The sequence below is a fragment of the Gossypium raimondii genome, chromosome 6, assembly GCF_025698545.1.
Source record: "Gossypium raimondii isolate GPD5lz chromosome 6, ASM2569854v1, whole genome shotgun sequence".
NCBI classification, from domain to species: Eukaryota; Viridiplantae; Streptophyta; class Magnoliopsida; order Malvales; family Malvaceae; genus Gossypium; species Gossypium raimondii.
In genome coordinates, this window is record NC_068570.1 from 27,118,463 (window position 1) to 27,137,939 (window position 19,477).

A 19,477-nucleotide genomic window follows, 5' to 3' on the forward strand; every position below is an offset into this window, starting at 1 on the left:
TCAAGTTAATATCAAATAGAATAACCTTGCATTACGGGTGAGAGTTGTGTGTACTCTTTCAGACAACTCTCTACAATTTTTTGTGTTTATTCATTCAAATCGTGACCGATATTGAAATGAGTAGAAATACATTCTGCGATGACGTGATGAAAGAGATTTGGCAAACTGCAGTGAGAGCAAACACCATGTATGTAGTGTGCCACTCGCGTCGAAACTTAAATTTTAGAGTCACGGAGCACGTTAGGCCCGACCAGAAAATGTCAAATGCATCTTATCGTATGATCCTAATGGAAGGGACCTACGATTGTAGGAGATTCCAAGCACTTCGGTTCTTTTGTGCACATGCAATTACCACATGTGGGAACATATAGATTGAGTACAAGCCTTACATTAATGATGTCTATCGACTACAACGCATTCACAATGTGTGGAATTTTGAATTCCCATCTGTCCCAGATAAGATTATGTGGCTACATGTGTCCAGTGCGCCATTTGAGTTGGTGCCAAACAAAGACCTATGCCACGTCCTGCAAGGTCGCCTGAATTCTAACCGGTTAAAGAAAAATCTGGATATTTGAGAGAGACACGATCAATAGAAATTATGCAGGTATTGTAGAAACCCAGGGCATATGAAGCCAACATGTTCTCTGTACAGGGATACGTTGGGGCTTCAACGGTGATAACATTACTTTCTACCAAATTTCATATACATTAGCATGCTTCGCATATTTCCACTACTTCAATTTGTTTTTTATTATTAACATACGCATAACTCATGATAGATAGTAATAAAGACAAATGTATTGTTTGAACGAATAACGTCATATTTTTTTTATTTATGACATGTCCATATTTACATCACAATATTTTTAAGAAAAATTACACTCAATCATGTCGTCGGGGAGAATCTGTGTCGCAAGGCGAAGGATTATCATCTCGTGGAAGATTTCTGCGTACAATCGGTCGTACAACCAGAGGTGCAATCAGAGGTGCATTCGAAGGTGTAAGCTTCTAGACTTCCTCTTCCTCATCATCATTGCCTGAATATGTAGCTAGCACGACCCCCTAGGTAATTGTTTCTTTGAGATTGACAAAGTTATCATCTTCTTTCATGGTCAATTGTTGTGTCGTCTTCATTTGCTATCGTGTATCCGCCACTCCCACATCCAGTAGTTGCAATAATGAGCCACCCCTGTAAAATAGTTATGTGCACAATGTTTGGGCCACTATAGACATGTAACCATAAAGTGCCCTAAATTTTGGGTATGTCAGAAAGGTAGCAGGTATAGACTGCTGTGCAGGCATCTACATCGGTATCATCATCAGTGACGATACATACGTTGGTGTTTGTCCCAACACGGGGTTGGACATCGACATCTGCATGGGTGTGTAGTATATGAGGGACGTCGGTGCCACGAAATATTTACCTGTAGGAATAGAAGAATCGGCTACGTGCGGCGATTGTCTGTAGTGTGGTGGAGTGAACTAACCCGGATATTGCATAACCATAGGCAATGCATCTTTTGCCAGAGCGAATGACAAACTTGTCATGCGATCGCATCCCCTCTACGCTGCTGTGGCTATCGATGTTGCATTTTCACTGAATTTGTGAACTCTTCTCCTCTGGTGGTAACAAATACAGCTTGCCAATAGCTGTAAACAATGCTAAGTAATCATCAGCTACCAACGTGTCCGTTGAAAAGAATGGTTCACAAACGAGTAAGAATTGTATCTTACGATCCCACGCATCGATATACTCCCCGTGCCACACCGTCCAGTTATTATTGTCCTTCCCCTGCATGTCCACCTTGTACAGCTCCTTAAAGTCTCCCGGTGGTGGTGGAATTTGTTACCTCCACTTGGGCTGCCGCAACACCTAATCGGATTCGTGCATTTCCACCGTTGTGTACACTACCAATGACACCTTGGCGTCCAACATCTGTTAATTGTCCAACACTTTCGGTAGGATGCAAGATATGACATCAGTGTCGACGTACGACATCCAATCAAATTGAAAAGAAAATTTTTAAATATCGTTATGCATGAATTTTTTTATGAATCAAACCGTAATTAATTTAGGTTTGAAAAAATAAGTAACTAACCTCAGCTTCCGAATGTTGCCTAACAATAGCCTAATATCTTCTAACATCTCGGGTAGTCCCACGTAACTGGCCCATAGTTCCACTTGTACAAGTCATATGTTAGTCGAAACGTATAATAAAAAAATTACTATACAAACTACGTATTTGTTAATAAATGGTGTTTACCTCGTCACCAACGGGAACATGTATAGGTCGCTCACCTTGGGATGTAAAAATAGTAATTGCCACCAGACCCACAACTGCAGCACGAGCAGGCAACCACCGATTAATGTCGTACTTGGTATGTGGCCCAACACATCTCTCGGTATAACGTGGACAAAACGGCAGATCCTCAACTTAGTTTTTCGCACTCGTTGAAGTCCATTAGATGTAGTAGCCACTTTACGTGCACCAAATTTTGAGATTTGTCCGACATTAAAATGCCCCCAATTAACCTTATGATGTATGCTCGGGCATATTGTTTTATGACCTCCTCGAAATTATCCTTCAACTAGCTCATCGAAATTATCCTTCAACTAGTTCATCGATATCCGACCACCTTCGAACTTGTCTGGGACCTTCCCCAACAGTGATTCGCAGAGGCACACTTTACCCAGAACAATCGTTAATCCTGTGATAATTGACCCATTCATCAGCAGACCAATTTGTAGCGCTACGTCATCAAGTGTGATTGTACACTCGTCGTATAGAAGGTGAAAAGTGTGTGTTCCGGCCTCCATCTTTCCACCAACACGCTGATTAGTGCCAAATCGAGTTTGCAACCCTTGGACATACGAGACACATGTAAGAATCCAGTCGCTTGCAAGTGGCAACAAATTTCAAGGATCGTAGGCTTTCCCATATTATGAATGAAGCCCTGTAGAACACGATCATCCGCCTATTTACACAATAAAAACAATTTCAAATTAAAAAAATTAAATTTAACATTATTGAAATTAACAAAGTTTAAATTTTCGTCTTACTATTACTACTTGGGCGGTGAAAATATGCTTGTCGTCAAAGCGGATTAGAGAGACAGTCATTCGTGAAAAATTGATTTTGATCAAATATAACACGAGATAATTAATAAAAATATTATTTTTAAATGAAAATATCAAACACAATCAAAATGAGAGAGTTGAGAGGCTTGAGAGGGTTTGAGAAAGTTGAGAGAGTTTAAGAGAGCTGAGAGAATGATGTGAATGAAAAAATTAAAATTTGGGAGGATATTTATAGGGTAAAAAAAAATTACCTTTGGAAGTTTAATTCTTTTTTATTATTGGCACAACAATGTTCAAAAAGCTATTGCATTTTTACCGTTGAGGGAAAGTGCGCCTAGTTGGACGAGCTTTCTAGGAAGCACGTCTAGGTAGGCACACTTTCCTGACACATGTGCAGAAACCTCGCCTAGTTGGACGCACTTTCTATTTAAATTGACCTATTTCTCTAATTAATTTTAAAATCGGCCTAAAGGCCTAATTAATTAAAAAACAGCCTATAGGCCTTATTTTGCCTAAACAATGAATCTATCATAATTTAATTTTATTAAAGTAAGATGTGAAATCCTACAAGTTTTCATTTTAATTTAACTTGGTACAAATTTGATAGGTGGAAGTAATAAATTTAGAAGTAAATGCAATAGAAGTTGACCACCAAGGCAAAAGTCGAGAACTTTTTGTGTTAGCAGCTCAATTTTTCTAGGATTAACAACATTTTATATATAATTTTTCACACATTAATGAGACTAATTTATGAATAAATGCCAAAAAAATATTATGTGAATGGACCAATTTTAGGAAAAATTACGAGAATAGGCAATATTTTGGATAATGCTTCTAGCTGGAAGTGTTTTTCCCTATATTTTCAGTGCCAGTTTTTAAAATTAGGGTTCTTTGTTTTTAAGGTTAGGGTTTTTGGTATTTAAAGTATGGTTTAGGGTTTTCTTTTTTTGAGGTTTCTAATTATTTATTTTGTAATAATTTTTCAAGATGTTAAATAATAATTTATTTCCAAATTTAAGAACATCGTATTTACACCAATCATATATTCGAATTGGAAAATTGAATTGGATTCACTATCAAAACTCGGCCTACTCGGCAGGGATGAAATATTAGTTATTAATTTTTTTGCCTTCTTAATATTAGTTTGATTTGATTTTTTAGTAAATTATTTATTCTCTTATATATTATTTTCGAATAGTTATGTTCAGAAAATATATCCCAAGAATTCTAAGATATATGATGGGTTTTTTATAATATGGCTAGGGTTGAAATTTTAGAGGGAAATCACTCCAAGTAGGACACACTATCATCAGAAGCATTGAAAGTGCGTCCACCTGGAAGCGTTTTAAGTTGACATGGTACTGATAATGCTTTTAGCTGGACGCTCTTTCAGTATGTTTGCTGACAGTACGTCCTACTTGGAGCATTTTGTCTCTACAATTTTCAACTCTCCACTAGGCCTAGGGAATTTTCTGAACCAACTACGAGTCACCTATGGTCTATAAAACCAACTTAATTCAACACCAAGTGGCATAATCCATTTATGAGCAAAGAAAAATGGTATGGAGATCAGAAGAGGAAAAGTTCGCACATAAGGCATAAGTTGTAGCAACCTATTTGCGTAAAGTAAGCATTGATTTTTGTTGTTCATATTTAATTACAGCGCTATCTCTCTGCATGATATTTTTCGTTTCAAACATGTGGAACAAGTTATCTGGATCTAAAAATGACTGGATGAATTAATTTTATTCTTTACTATGACGATGAAATGCGTGACACCGAGAATGGTGTCATTTTTTATATTCGAGAACACAGTGCAGTTGGCTTTTAACCAGAACATAGAATTTTCATAACTTCAGAAAAGAATTAGGCAGAAAATTATCGGATCCAACAAGATGAGAGTATCGTCCCTTAAATATCGATTTTGTGCTGCGGTCGACCTCGTGAAATATGACACTTTCGAAATCAGAGGTGCGAGGGGGTTAGAGGCAATGGTGCAGACGCATATTGGCAGCGGATCACCGTATCTCGAGTTATATGCGAAGTTTACAAGGATAGATGAAGGCCCTCGGAGGTCAACATATGTTCTTGTTCGATAGGCTAGAATTAAAGAATAAGCTAAGAGTCCAACGACACAGTTGTGTGGGGGGTTCACCGCTCTGTTAGAAAGTTATCATTATAATATCCTAAAATCATCAATGGAAAGACACTCATCTGTTTTTGCATTAGATTTCAATCGCGGTACCCAAAATATTGAACAAACAAGGTTTGGTGGTAAGACCCTTGCACAACACTTAGTGGTTTTGATTTGAACTTTGGTCAGCTGTTGTTTAACGCTGGGAACATTTACAGGGGAATGACATCAACTTCTAGCAGTTGACAATCAATAGGTGATTTTGGATGTTTCAACAACTATACAAGAAAGGATGATGGACTCCTTATGATGCCAACCAGCGAAGGGAAGTCTAACACTGCAGATGTTGGTGGAGCTGAGAATGAAGAAATGACTAAATCCGATGCCAATCCAATCCGAGAGCTCAGTGCTGATGGTTTAGAAATTGTATTATTTTCTGAACCAGAGCCAGTTTTGACTGAACCAAAAGATAAAGGTTCAAATGCTAAAGGCCCTGGCGATAATACCGAAGAAGATCCACAGTTCACGGTGTACTCACCTCCAGCCCACATGCATAATGTAGACCTATCATCAGAGGATGGGTTGGAGTTTGCAAAACTACTACACAGAAGGTCGGGCCACGCGAGTTAGATGATGGGTTGGAGTTTGCAAAACTACTACATAGAAGGTCAGGCCACGCGAGTTCTTCGTTGGATTCGAGTGATTTAGAAGTGGGGAAAAAGTTCTTAACTAAAGATGGTTTTGTCGCCGTAGTGAAACAATATAACATCAAGAATGGGGTAAACTTCCACGTGGTTAAATCCCAAACTGACAAGTTTGAGGCAAAGTGTGCAATACGAGACAGTAAATGTGCTTGAAAAATCATGGCATCTGTTATGAAGAAGACAATGTTATGGATGATAAAGAAATATACCACTCCACATATGTGTGTTGTCGTGGGTAATGCATTAATACTAGTTTAGTGTATGACAGAGTTGAATTACTAATCTTAACGTACTCATGTTGTTGCAGGTATTTCATGGGATCATCCGAAATTGGATTCAGAAATGATCGCGTATATAATACTACCTATGGTCAAAGTAAGTCCTAGAATTGAAGTGCTGGTTCTAATTGTAAATATTCATAGCCAATACAAAGGCATGGATCGAAAAGTGAAAGGCATTATAGACGATGCATAGTAAGTGGGATGTGTCATACAACGAGATATGGCAATGGTGTCAGGTCTTGGAGAAGTGCGTCTCTTGTTGTGTAATCAATCTGGAAACAGGGCCTACATACTACAATGATTAGTTGTTCTATGAATGCTAAGTGTTCAAACGTTTGTTCTGGAATTTCAAGCAATGTCGAGAGGCATTCCAGTATTGCAAGCCACTTGTACAAATCTTCGGTACTTTTATGTACGAGAGATGTATCTATCGATTATTTTTGGTTCTGGCATAGTACGACAATTGAAAAATTCTGTTGATTGCCTTTGCAATCACTTCTGAAGAGTCAACAGACGATTGGGATTTCTTCCTATCTTGGTTGAGGAGGCTGCCCCCAACCCGATATTTGTGTCATCTCCGATCGGAGATCTAGAGTACTGGTTGCAATTAAACGATAGGGAAGGCTTTGGGACCGCACACACCATAAGTATTGTCTAAGGCATGTTACGTTGAGTTACCACGGCTGATACGGCTCTGCTGCTCAGCGAGCACAAGTGATCAACATGGGTATGTAACTACCACTATTAATTATTCTTTGATATTTAATCGGTGATCAAATGTTGGGCATTATGGATAAACTATTATTCACTTCTCTCAATAGGATATGAGCTCGTCAAAGACCACTTCTGTGAAATGTTAGAAACTTATGGGCCATTAACGATGATGAGGTGGACTATCTCTACAACATACCCTTCAAACAGTGGACAAAATTCTACGACAATGGTCTACGGTATGGGCACATGACGACAAACCTGGCGGAATGCATCAATTCAGTTTTGAAGGGAACGAGTCAGTTTTCGGTAACCTCGATTGTCAATGTCGAAACCATTTTTTAAAAATAAAAAATTTAGTTATCGACTTATTAAAAATGAAAATGGGAGTCGCCACCGATCTTTTATTGTGGTGTGATCGGATCACCTTGAAAATAATTTTAGGTCTGCGAATTTTGAGAAAACAGGTTCGGGAGTCGGTTACGCACGAGGAAAGGTTAGCACCCTCGTGACGCCCAAAATTGGTACCGAATTGATTGTTTAATGTCTTAATGTCGAAATTTTGAAAAGATTTTAGAATACAATCCTTTAAAAAGAAAATTCGAATAAAATGAATTGGATGATAAGACTCACTTATTTCGAGGAGATAAATTGCCACACTCAGTAAGTTAGAATGCAACAGTTCAATCTTCGAAATTAGGTTTGTCCTTTTTTAATTTTTAAAAATTCACGCATTTTGAGAAGGATATCTGATTATTTGGGTCAAATGAGAAAATCAAAACCCAGTAAGTTAGGGCTCGATTTCCCAAAATTCGTAAATATCGAATATTGCCTTTATTTTAAAATCCTTAGTTCAAGGTAACAAAATGTCATATTCAGTGAGTTAGGATCCAACATTTTGAAATCCCGAAAAACTTTTATTTAGAATCTGTACGATTTTATTTAAAAAGGGATACTCGGATATCTAAATTTAACGAAAAGAATTGAAGTCCAGTAAGTTAGGGTGCCATTCTCTCGAAAATCGTGAATACCAAGTATTTTAAATATTTACGGGATAAAATGATTTTAATGCTTTAGTGAGACATATTCTTTAAAATAAATGTAATGTGATTGAAAAATAACATACGACACCAAAAAGGACAATTTGTAAATAGCATACACTAATGAATAACAAATAATCAATAGACAAATACAAACAAGCATACCAACAATAATTTCAATCATGCATTATACAAATACCAATATAAATATTCAAAATTAAATGGATTAATATTCAAATTTAAAAGATATACTAAAAACTCAATAGCAAGAGGAGAAATTACAATCAATAAATTATGCATACAAAAGTTTTAAAATAAATAATATATATATATGGGTATTAATGATATATTATAAATAAAATCATAAAAATGTGTACAAACTATGCTAGGCTCATAAAAAATATATATAAAATAATACATTATGAAATTAAATAATAATATATGGAAAACTTAAAATAATACTACATAATAAAATAATGTATATAAAAAAGCTTAGGTAAATTGATAAAAAAATAATACTAATAATAATAATAGTAATAATAATAATATTAAACTGAATAGGAAAAACGCAAATACAAAAGGGACTAATCTGCAGTCGAAACAAAATTAACGGGCCACAAATGAAGTTTAAAAGAAACGGAGGATTAAACTACGATTCGCGAATTACGAGGGGGCCAGATTGGAAATTATTCCATCCCCCAAAACGCGGCGCAGTGACAAGGACTCAAATGAGACAACATTAAAATGCAGGGCAAAAATTAAGAAAAAGCAAAAAGCCAATTTGAAATAGTCTGCAAAATTGAGAGGACTATTTGCGCAATATACCTAAAAACTACAAAACGCGCGGATCCGTCCCCGGGTCGGGTCACCGCACAGGTCTGAGCTTCTAAATGGCGTCGTTTTTAAAGCTACTAAAGCATGCTCTTAAATGGTGCCGTCTTCTTCACAATATATAAGCTAAATTAAAACCTAAACTAACAACCTCCTATCATATTTCTAAAAAAAACTAAAGAACCCTAATGGTCCTCAACGCCGCTTAGTAACCAAGCCATTCAAAGGCCTTTAAAGCTTCGCCCAACTCCGATTGCGGCAGAATGGAAGAAGATCTGGCCACCAGGTAAGCTCTTTAACCGTTTCCCTTTTTTTTATGCACGATTAATAATATAAAAACAGAAAAGAAAAAAAAGAAACGAAAAGAGAGAAAGAAGTAAAAAAGAACACCTTCTTTCAGAATTTTTTTTATTTCTGTTTATTCATTCTGCTTCAGTGTTTTTACATTAGTTTCTCTGTATCCCCCTTTTACAGTGTATTCGGCCTTTGCCGAAAGAAAAAAAAAGAAAAATATACCCCCGATTACAGTGATGAAGCCCCCTTTTACAAATTTCTGTTTGGCTTTTATATAGCCTAAATAATCGAAAAAAAAGAAGAAAAGAAAAGAAAAAATCAAAATCTATTATGTTATTCTCCTTTTTGATGCGTCCTTTTTTGTTTCTTTGCTCTTTGTTGTTTGTTTGTGTGCAGGTACGGCAGTACGGAGGCGCCGTGACATGGAGTGGCTCGAAGGCGTGGCTCGTGGGGCATGTGAGTGCAACGGTGGCAAAGGCTTAGGGTTTTGGTCTCTAGGGTTTGTAGAAATTGTTTGGTCATTGGGCCATATTGTAATTGGGCCACTATTTTAGGGATATAGATTGGGTATGGGTTAAATTATTTTGGGCTGTAATTGGACTGATGTTATTGTTTTTTTTTGGACTTTAAATTTTTATTTTGATTTGATTTTTTTATTACGGGCCGGGCAAAACAGTCAAAGATACATACTTTTGTTTGGCTGAACTTTTTCCAAAGTGAGTGGCAAATTATGTTGGTCAAATGCAAGGCAGGCATGTTTGAAGCGGTGACGTATAGAAAGAAATTAGGAAGGCAATAACACGAGCAAACTGTATGCATCCAGTGTGTTACTCGCGCGAAGACCTATGGTTTCGAGTAACGAAGTTTGATAGACTTGACCAATGGATTACCGGGGGAGTGTACCGTGTACACCTCAGAAACTGGAGCTGTGATTGTGGGAAATTTGACGCACTTCGATTTCTATGCGCTCATGTAATTGCAACATGTGGCAGTGTACATTCGGATCCCATGAGCTTTGTAGAAGAAGCCTACAAACTGATAAACATGTATAACGTATGGAGAAATGTATTCCCACCGGTCCCAGATAAATGCAGCTGACCGTTTATATTGAGCGCTCCATTCAAGTTGTTACCTGATAGATCATTGCGTCGTAAACCAAAAGGTTGACCGGCATCCACTTGGATACACGAAAACATGAATATCTGGGAGAAGTCAAAACAACCGAGGTTATACAAGTGGTGTAAGAACCCGGGGCATACAATGCCGTCATGTCCACACTGAAAGTATAATACAAGTACAACACCTCATTAATAGATCTATTAAATTGTTCACTTGTTGTACTTTGCAAAATCATGTTTTTTTTTCATACAATACAAATCAATAAATTATAACAAATGCCAACTTTAATGAAAAACAATTTTTATTTTAAACAATAAAGATGTTTTTCATCGATGTAATAAACACATTTGATATTTATTGAAATGTTAACATGATAAGTACAATAATAAAGTAAATGAACTATTATCCCATGTTAGAATGTGTGACACATTGGGGTCACCGATGGTTGCAAGTCGGGTTCCTTCTTGGTTGAACCTTCGTCACAGGTTGTGGTACAGGTCTCTCTCATTCTTTACCTTTATCTGTAATTGATTGCGATCGATTCCTTCTCGGTTGCCATCGTGCATCCTCCGATCTAGGAGTAGGTGTTTGGAAAGATCCACTTTGATATGACAATGATCTCGGGGGTGTTTGCGTCATTATTAATGTAGGGGTAAAACTATATTGTGTTCCGTGCACCAGTGGCATAACGATTGGACTCTCAGTTAATGACAGAAACATGGATGGCTTATACGTCATCGTCGAAAATGTCGATAGCATCTGTGTGTAATATATTGAGGACAGAGGTCAAAAAAACAAAACCTAACATCAAAGTAGAAGCAGAAAAATGTGGTAGACTATAATGTTCTTATGTGAAAGTGATAGGGTTCGCACACGCACTAGAATAGCACGACACATATTGACCACGGAGTGGTATGGGTATCGGTGTCGGCTCTTGCGTAGGTGCAAACGACGGACTCATTCGCTAGACCTTAGATGTGTTGGCAACCATCGTGGCCTCATCGTATGCAGTTGCCCACTCTTATCTTTCTTCGCTTAGCAAGTATGGCTTGCCAAAAAGCCTAAACTAAGGCATGAACTCAAATCACAGGCTAACTCTAGAGCAATAATGGCCTCGCGATGAGGTAAAAGCTCGTATCGATAGTTCCACATGCTGATATATTCGGCGTGGAATCTAATCCAATTATCATTCAACCTCCCTCGCAAGTTGATAGGATGCAAATCATCGAGGTCCTAAGGTCCCACTGAAATCAATTACCTGAACCTAAATTGTCGCAACACCCTATTTGACTCATGCATCTCCATGGTAGCGTACACTACCAATGACACCTTCACGTTCCAGATGTTGGGATTCGCCAATAATTTGGACGAGATGCATTCTGGAGGTGTTGGATCCTTATATGACATCAATTCAAACTATATTAAAATGATAAAAATTAGTTATATATATACAATTAAATATCTAATCAAATATGTTAATACTATATAATTCAAATTAAAAAAAATACTTACCTGCGCTTCAGATTATTGGTCTAACAGAAGCCGTATATCTTGTAGCTCCCTCGGTAGTCTTGCGTAACTCTGCCCATGATTCCACTTATTAAAATAATTTGTTAATAGAATAATTTAATCTTTAAATTATTTTATTACGATAAATAGATTATCTAATAAATTTTACCTTGTTACGAGTGGGAAAATGTAAGGGTAATTTGCTGCAGGACAAAAAAATGGCAGCTGATATCGCTCCCATGACTGTAGTAGTAGCATGCAACCACCAATTTTAATGTTTTGTGGTTGCGTCGCCCGACACATCTCCTAGTACAACTTCGCCAACACGGTGGACCCCAAACTAAGTTCCTTGGCTTTTCTAAAGATGACGAGTTTCACCAACCACCTTAAATGGATGAGATTTCATGACTTATTCGGCATTGGGATACCCCTAATTATCGTAAGGATCTAAGCCCGATCGTGTTGTTCTCTTTCGACTTTAGTTGAATCCTCATCAAGCTCACCAAAATTTCTTCTTAACCAAGCCATTTCTATTTGGCTTCCAAAAAATTGTCTGCGGAACTAGCCCCAAAAGTTCTTCGCATACCGCTTTCTAATCGGCGTGAACAATCCCAGTCACTACAAACCCATCCACTGGTAACCTGAGTTGTAACTACACGTCCTCCAAAGTGATAGTACACTCGCTGCATGGAAGATGGAAAGTGTACATCTCGGGTCTCCACCTTTCCGCCAACGCGCTTACGAGTGTCGGGTCCAACTTACACCCCCTACCTATAAGGGCCATGTGCAAAAATCAGCTTCTTTCAAGCATAGTTCGATCAAGGGTGATGAAGGAGCGGGTAAATTATGAATGTTGGATTGCAAAATTCGATCTTCCGCCTATTAAAGGAAAAAAATACAAAATATTAAATTCAACTATACAACATTAAAATATAGTAAGAAATATTCTTACCATTTGCAATTGATCGATGGAAATGTGGTTCTTATCATGACGGATAGAGAATTTGCCAGTGATAATTTTGAAGAAACCTGTATAATTTGTATTAGAAAAAATAATTTACGAAAATGTTAAGATAATTTAATTTAAAACAATTTAGTGAATTTAAGTGGGTATTGAGAGAAATATGAGAGAGTTGAGATTGAATTGGAAAAAAAATAAAATAGGGGAGGGTTTAAAGGGAAATAAATTTGACCGTTGGGGGGCCCAACGGCTAATTAAATAGTCGTTGGAAAAGTAACCATTAATTTTGACCGTTGAGGGGAAAGCGCTTCCAACTGGAATTATTTTCATGTGACTTGGTAGAAAGCACTTCTAGTTGGAAGTGTTTTCCTACAAATAACCTAAAAACACTTTTTAAAAAAAAGAAATATTCCCGTAATTTTTTTCTAAAATCGACCCATTCACATAATTTTTTTAGCATTTATTTGTATATTAGTCCATTAATGATGTAGTTTTATGATTTTTCCAAAATGGTAATGCACTTTTACGTATTTTATACCTTTTTTTCTATTTTATGTATTTTTTTGAAGGTTAATATTCTTATCTATTTTTGGCATTCTTTTATAACTTTTGAAACTTTATGTAATTTTGTATATGTTTTGAGTTTTCTAGACTTTTTATCTTTTAAAATTTTAAATAAAAATAAAATAAATTTTATTTTAAATATTAATAATTAAATTTATTATTATAGTAATTAATAAATCACCATATCATTCTTCTATTAATATTTAAGGCTACAATGGTCAAAATATTTAAAAATTCTAACGTGATGATTAAATTAAGAAATTTTTTAGGTGAATAAATATAAACACATTAATACCCGAGTGTGCAATGAAATAATTTAATAAGAAATTCTTGGGAAAAGAAATGTTCCAGAATTTGAGATTATTAGATGAAAAATTAAAGGTAATTTCAAAAATTAATATATTAGGAAAAATAATATGATATTCTTACAAAAGTTATAAAAATTAATAGATATATAATTATATTCACCAAAAAGAATAGATATAAAATTATGATACCAATAATTTTCAATCACGCATTTATTATATATCAATACAATCACAATTTTCAAAGTAAAATCGCAACTCTGTCATTTTTGTCTGAAAAGCATTAATTAATTTCTCTAACAGTCGGTGCAATCAGACTTTTTTAGTTAGCGAAGCGCTGCAGTAGCGCCTAAGCCTAATGCGCTATATCCTGAGCCAAGGATGCTCCGTCTTATCCATAGATTCATATAACCACTCACACAGTCGTGACTCAGCTATGCCAATCCTGCACCGCAAAGTAATTCAATAAAAGTATAAGAGTAAACTATTAAAATAATTATTTGCGTTTATCTCGAATTATATTTTAATTATTTATTTTTAAAATATTATATTTTAGTTATTTATATTATTATCTTATTATAAAATGATTACTCTACTGTTAAGTTTCGTTATTTTCTTAACTGTAATCCTATATAGCAGTCTAATTAAAGTTTAAGGTTAACTTGAATTTCCAAATAAGATGATAATAAATTTTAATTAAATAAATTTAATTAATTAAAATTTTTAAACCCTAAATTTAGATTGAAAAATGTTCATGTCCTCTGTTTTTAGTTTTCTTTTTGTCTCTTCTTTTTTAGTATTCTTTTTATTTGACTGAAAAATTATTATCATTTTTATTGAATTAAAATAGTGAAATCAAATTAAATGCTTCATCAATTAATTGAATGTTTTTATTCAACATGAAAAATAAAGATTAAATTTTTATTGTTTAATGAAAACCCTAAAATAAAAATCTTGATATTTTCTTCGCAAAAAAGAAACCCTTAAAAAGAACCCTAAAAAATCTAATCTTTAATAAGTATCTATGTGGTCTGAATACTGCAAAGTTTAGAAGGATGTGTAGCACTTTGTTTCTTATCGTGAAAGTGGGGAAAAGGAAATGTTAATATTGGTAGAAAGTGTCATTAATGAGTAATCCAATCCTTTGGTTTTTTTATCATGAAAGTGTTGATTGCTAAGCAATCGGTAAATGGTTCTTATAGTGGAGTACAAATGTAGTTGTCTGACATTTTCTCGATATACATGTATTCAAGTCATAGTTTTTGCCATAGTTATGCTTATAACTACGCAAGTCCTCTAATTTTGTTGCTCTTTACTTCATTTTCATCTATTTATATTGCTATGTTTTATTAGTAAATTATTATCCATGTTACAAGCAATGTTCAATCACTTGAAAAAAAAAAAAAAAGATATGTTTGGTTATCTCATACTTTATCTTTTGAGTTATTCAGTTTCTTATTGTTTGTTTTGCAGATGGCTTTACTTCACGTTTTTGAAGCGGCTATATCTTGGAGGTTGTCTGTCACAACCCAATATATTTTCTTATGGATTTAATTTAGGTAATATTGAACTTAGGGCCTTTAATTTTTAATTATTTACGAATGATTTTAAAAATTTGTCTTCTAGTAATATTCGATTAATTAAATTAGTAAAATGTCAGTAGAATACATAAAGACTAACTAAATAAGTAAAGCTACATGAAAATAAGTCATGAAGTTTAATTATATTATATTCATATAACATTGTTATGGGAGAATTTTGTAAGTCCTTTTGGACTTCTTTTGAATCGCTGAATGAATAAAATGGCATGCATGGTTCGACAATCTATAGTGTAACCAAATTTATGTTCAAAGACTTTATTATTTAGATGTTGTTTAAGTAACGTAAGGTTCAAATTAACCTAGTAAGGACCAATTGTTCTCGGAGGAAATAAATGGTGAAAATTTTGGTTAAATGCCCTAAGTTGTACCATTTTATATGCTGCTCGTATATCCCTTATACTTGAAACTTTTCAGCTTGATTGTGTGTAATTATGTTAACATTATTGACCATGAAGCTACTGTCAATGCTGTTTGCTACATTATTTCTACATTTATGTTGTCTTAATGCAATTTATAGTTGATGTCAAAATGTCTCTTCATGTGCATATTTATGTTGTCCAAATATAATTTACAACTGCTGCCATAATATCCAAATGTAATTTGATGAAGAAAATAGGAAATATAAAGAAGCAAAATCAATCATATGCCGCTGTTTTGCTTTTCTTTGATTATTGTTATTAATAAAAATAATTTGATGCCTGAGATATAAAATATAAACTTGTTGCTCAAAAGTTAGGCAAAGCCTTTTCACTTCCTCCTTGTAAAATGCCTTATCAAGCATTTGTTTCTCTCCGTTGATGTGATCTCGGTCACATCATGTGTTTCAGCTAGAAGGACTCGAGTTTGGCCCAAGTGCGAGGGGTCCAAAGTTAAAATGAAATTAATCATTCGAGTGCTGAACTTGATATTTGCATGTTTGTTGTCTTAACAAGTCATGAGTCAAGTTATTATTTCGTTTTGTCTATAACTTAATCTTATCCATGTGCACTGCAGCAAAATAGGCTTTTAGTGGCCTTTTTTTAGGCTTATCGCCTCAAAAAACGCCGCTAAATTTTACGGCGTTTAGTGGTGCTTTTATATAAAACGCCGCTAAAGAACATGACCTTTAGTGGCGCTTTACCCACAAAAGCCGCTAAAAAGCATGACCTTTAGCAGCGCTATTATCACAAATGCCGCTAAAGAACATGACCTTTAGCGATGCTTTTATCACAGACGCTGCTAAAGAACATGACCTTTACCGGCGCTTTTATCACAAATGTCGCTATAGAGAATGACTTTTAGCGGCTTTTTTTTCACAAACGCCACTAAAAATACTATTCTTTAGCGGCGTTTATGAAAAAAGCCACTAACTTTGGTAGATTTGTAACATTCAATTTTCATCCATATACAACCCTTCCTGTAGCATGAAATCCAACCAAAAACAACAAATCTAAATGATACTTCAAATTCAACGAAAGATATATGATATAAATTGATAACTGAAGGATAATTCAAAATATTCTTACAATCATGTTAAAAGTTACAATGTTAAAAATATTCTTACACTAAGAAAACAAATGTCTAAGATGGCAGATTGTGCGACTGTTGAAACATCTTCATCATATTCTGAAGCTGTAGCTGGAGTGCGTCATACTTTCTGCTCTGCTCTGCTTCCCTCGCTGTTGCCTCCGCTTTAAGTTGTAGTTGGAGTTCTTTATATTTTCTTTGAACCTCAGCTTCTCTAGATGCTGCCTCCGCTTTAAGTTGAGCAATTGGCTGAACTGTGCTTGCTTGCATCTGAGCCATCTGGTCTCTTAACCTCTGAACTTCAGCTTGAGCCTGACTCCCCGAAGGCATGTATTGCTGTGAGCTGGATCCAAAATATTAGGTTGGGTTAACAAAAGATCCTTGAAATCGAACTCGACCATACCTTTCAAGACCCAAAACTTCAGTAATAATTCGGTTATCAATGTTGTCAACATTAACAGAACTATCACTTGAAGCAATCGCTTCATACTCCCCCTTTTTATCATTTAGTTTCTTCTAATAAATCAATCAAAGAGTTAGAAACAAAATATATAATAAAAACATATGCAACATAACTTAAAATTATTTGCATTATAAACGATGAATTAAACCATTATAATTAAACACTATAAATATTTAAAATAATTCAAAATTTATTAAGTAAACATTCCATAATTTCCGCAATTTCAAAAGTCATAGGAGATCCATCTTTCTTCCTATGTGTAATGTCAAAAAGCTGAAGGCATCCAAATTTTTGGCCAGACGACAGTTCCTACAATATAGTAGTAAAAATATTATTTAATAGAAAGTAATAAATATTTGACACAATTAATAAATTCAAAATACCTCGGCCTTAGCTACACAAGCAAAACTTTTTGACCCAGCTGTGTGAATGAATTTCTGTTTTTGCTTGCTGCTTGTTCCAACTTGTTCACGATCCTACATTATAAAATTATTATTACGTATATAGTAAATAATATAAACCGAAATAATTATAAGAGTTTAGAAGTTCGTAATACCTCTCCTTTCTTTGAATTCCAAAATCTAACCGTATCTTCCCATTGGTACCTTAGCATTCCCGGCGGGACATTTCGCAATTTCTCTCCGAGGCTTATATTTTTCTTAAAATATTCTTTCTTTATAGTACTTTTATGGTCTCTCCATTTTTTTCCCAATGCCTTCTTGACATAATTATCCGAGACCTCTAAAGCAAACATTTCCTACAAAAAACACAAGTTTAGAAAGTAAATATAAATGAAACTTAAACCAAAGTATTATAAATTACATTCATGTTTTGTTACCTTAATATTATTGAGAGCTTCATTTTTCTTACTTGTAAATGCCCGATTTTGCCCGGGTCTAAAATGGCCGAATTACAAACAGGCCTATATGGCCCAATTAATAAGACAAAATAGTCGGCCCAAAATACATGGCCCAATAATGGCCCAATTACACATGCGGCCCAAAACAGATTCAGGAAACCCTAGGGTGTCTAGGGTAAGCATTCACGCCACCTCGCACGAGCCGAAATCTTCACCTGCACAGCAAATAGAATATGGCAAGAGAATCAAAGATTCGCAAATCAAATAAAAACAAATTTGTTTCTTCTTTATATTGTTTCATTAGAGCTATAAAAAAGCCATGAAGATACTGTAAAAAGGGGGGAAAATCAATAAAAAAGGTTATTATTTTCACAGCAAAACCGAGAGTTCAATACGGAGAGCAAAATCGATCAAAAAAGGTTGATACTTACAATTTTTATTTATTTATTCTACTGTTATATTTATTATTTTTTACAAACGAATAAAACGAAGTAAAAGAGGAAAGAAAAAACCTTTAGTGGTGCCCAGATCGCCGTGGACGACCGAGGTAGTCGTCTCCGAGGATAGACGGCTGGAAACCGAAAGGTTTCTCGAGATTTGGGGCTTTTTTGGCAGTATTTTGAAGGATTTGAACCCATATTTGGGCTTAGGGGGGTCTAGAAGGCCAAGTAGGGGATTTTTCCCTTTTTCGGTCACCGCAGACAGCAGTGCCGTCGTCGAAGATCGGTGGTCGGCGTGGTGGCCGACGACCGGCCGATGCCTGGGCCCCTGGCCGGACGAACTGGGCGGGGGGAGCTTTTTTTTTTAAAGGATTTGTTTTTTTTAAAATAGCTTAATATGAATTTTTTTTGGAAAGTTAGGGGCTTATATAGGGTACCAAAACGGTGCCGTTTTGGAGAGGCCTCACGTCCAAAACGGTGTCGTTTTAGGGAGGCCGACCCGACCCGGCCTAGGATCCGCTTGTTTTTATGCGGAGGTGTAAATTGCGCACTTAACCCATCTGCCTTTTAATGTTTTTACAATTTGGTTTATTTTATTTTTAAAATTTGCCTCGTTACTTTATTTTTGTTTTCAATTTGGTCCGATTTGAATGGCACCGTTTAGAAGAGAAGGAAAAATTACCTTTCCAGCCCCTCTGCATTATTGGCGTGTTCAATATGGTCCTTTAGATCTCACTTATTTGTGGATTTGCCCCTGATTTTTTATCTATAGTTTAATTTAGTCTTTTTTTATTTTTATTTTTTTAAATTAATTAATTTCAATAATGTAATTATTATTATTTATATATATGTAATTATTATTTTTATAATTTATATATATGTATATATTTATTTTTATATATGTACATGTAAATATATTTATATATTTTTCTAATGAATATTTTTATATTTATATATATGTGTATATCTATGTTTTTTTTATTTTCAAAATACTTAAATACATACTTATATTTTTAACACATATTTTATAATTTATATATGTTTTTCTTTATTTTCATAAATGCATTATGTCT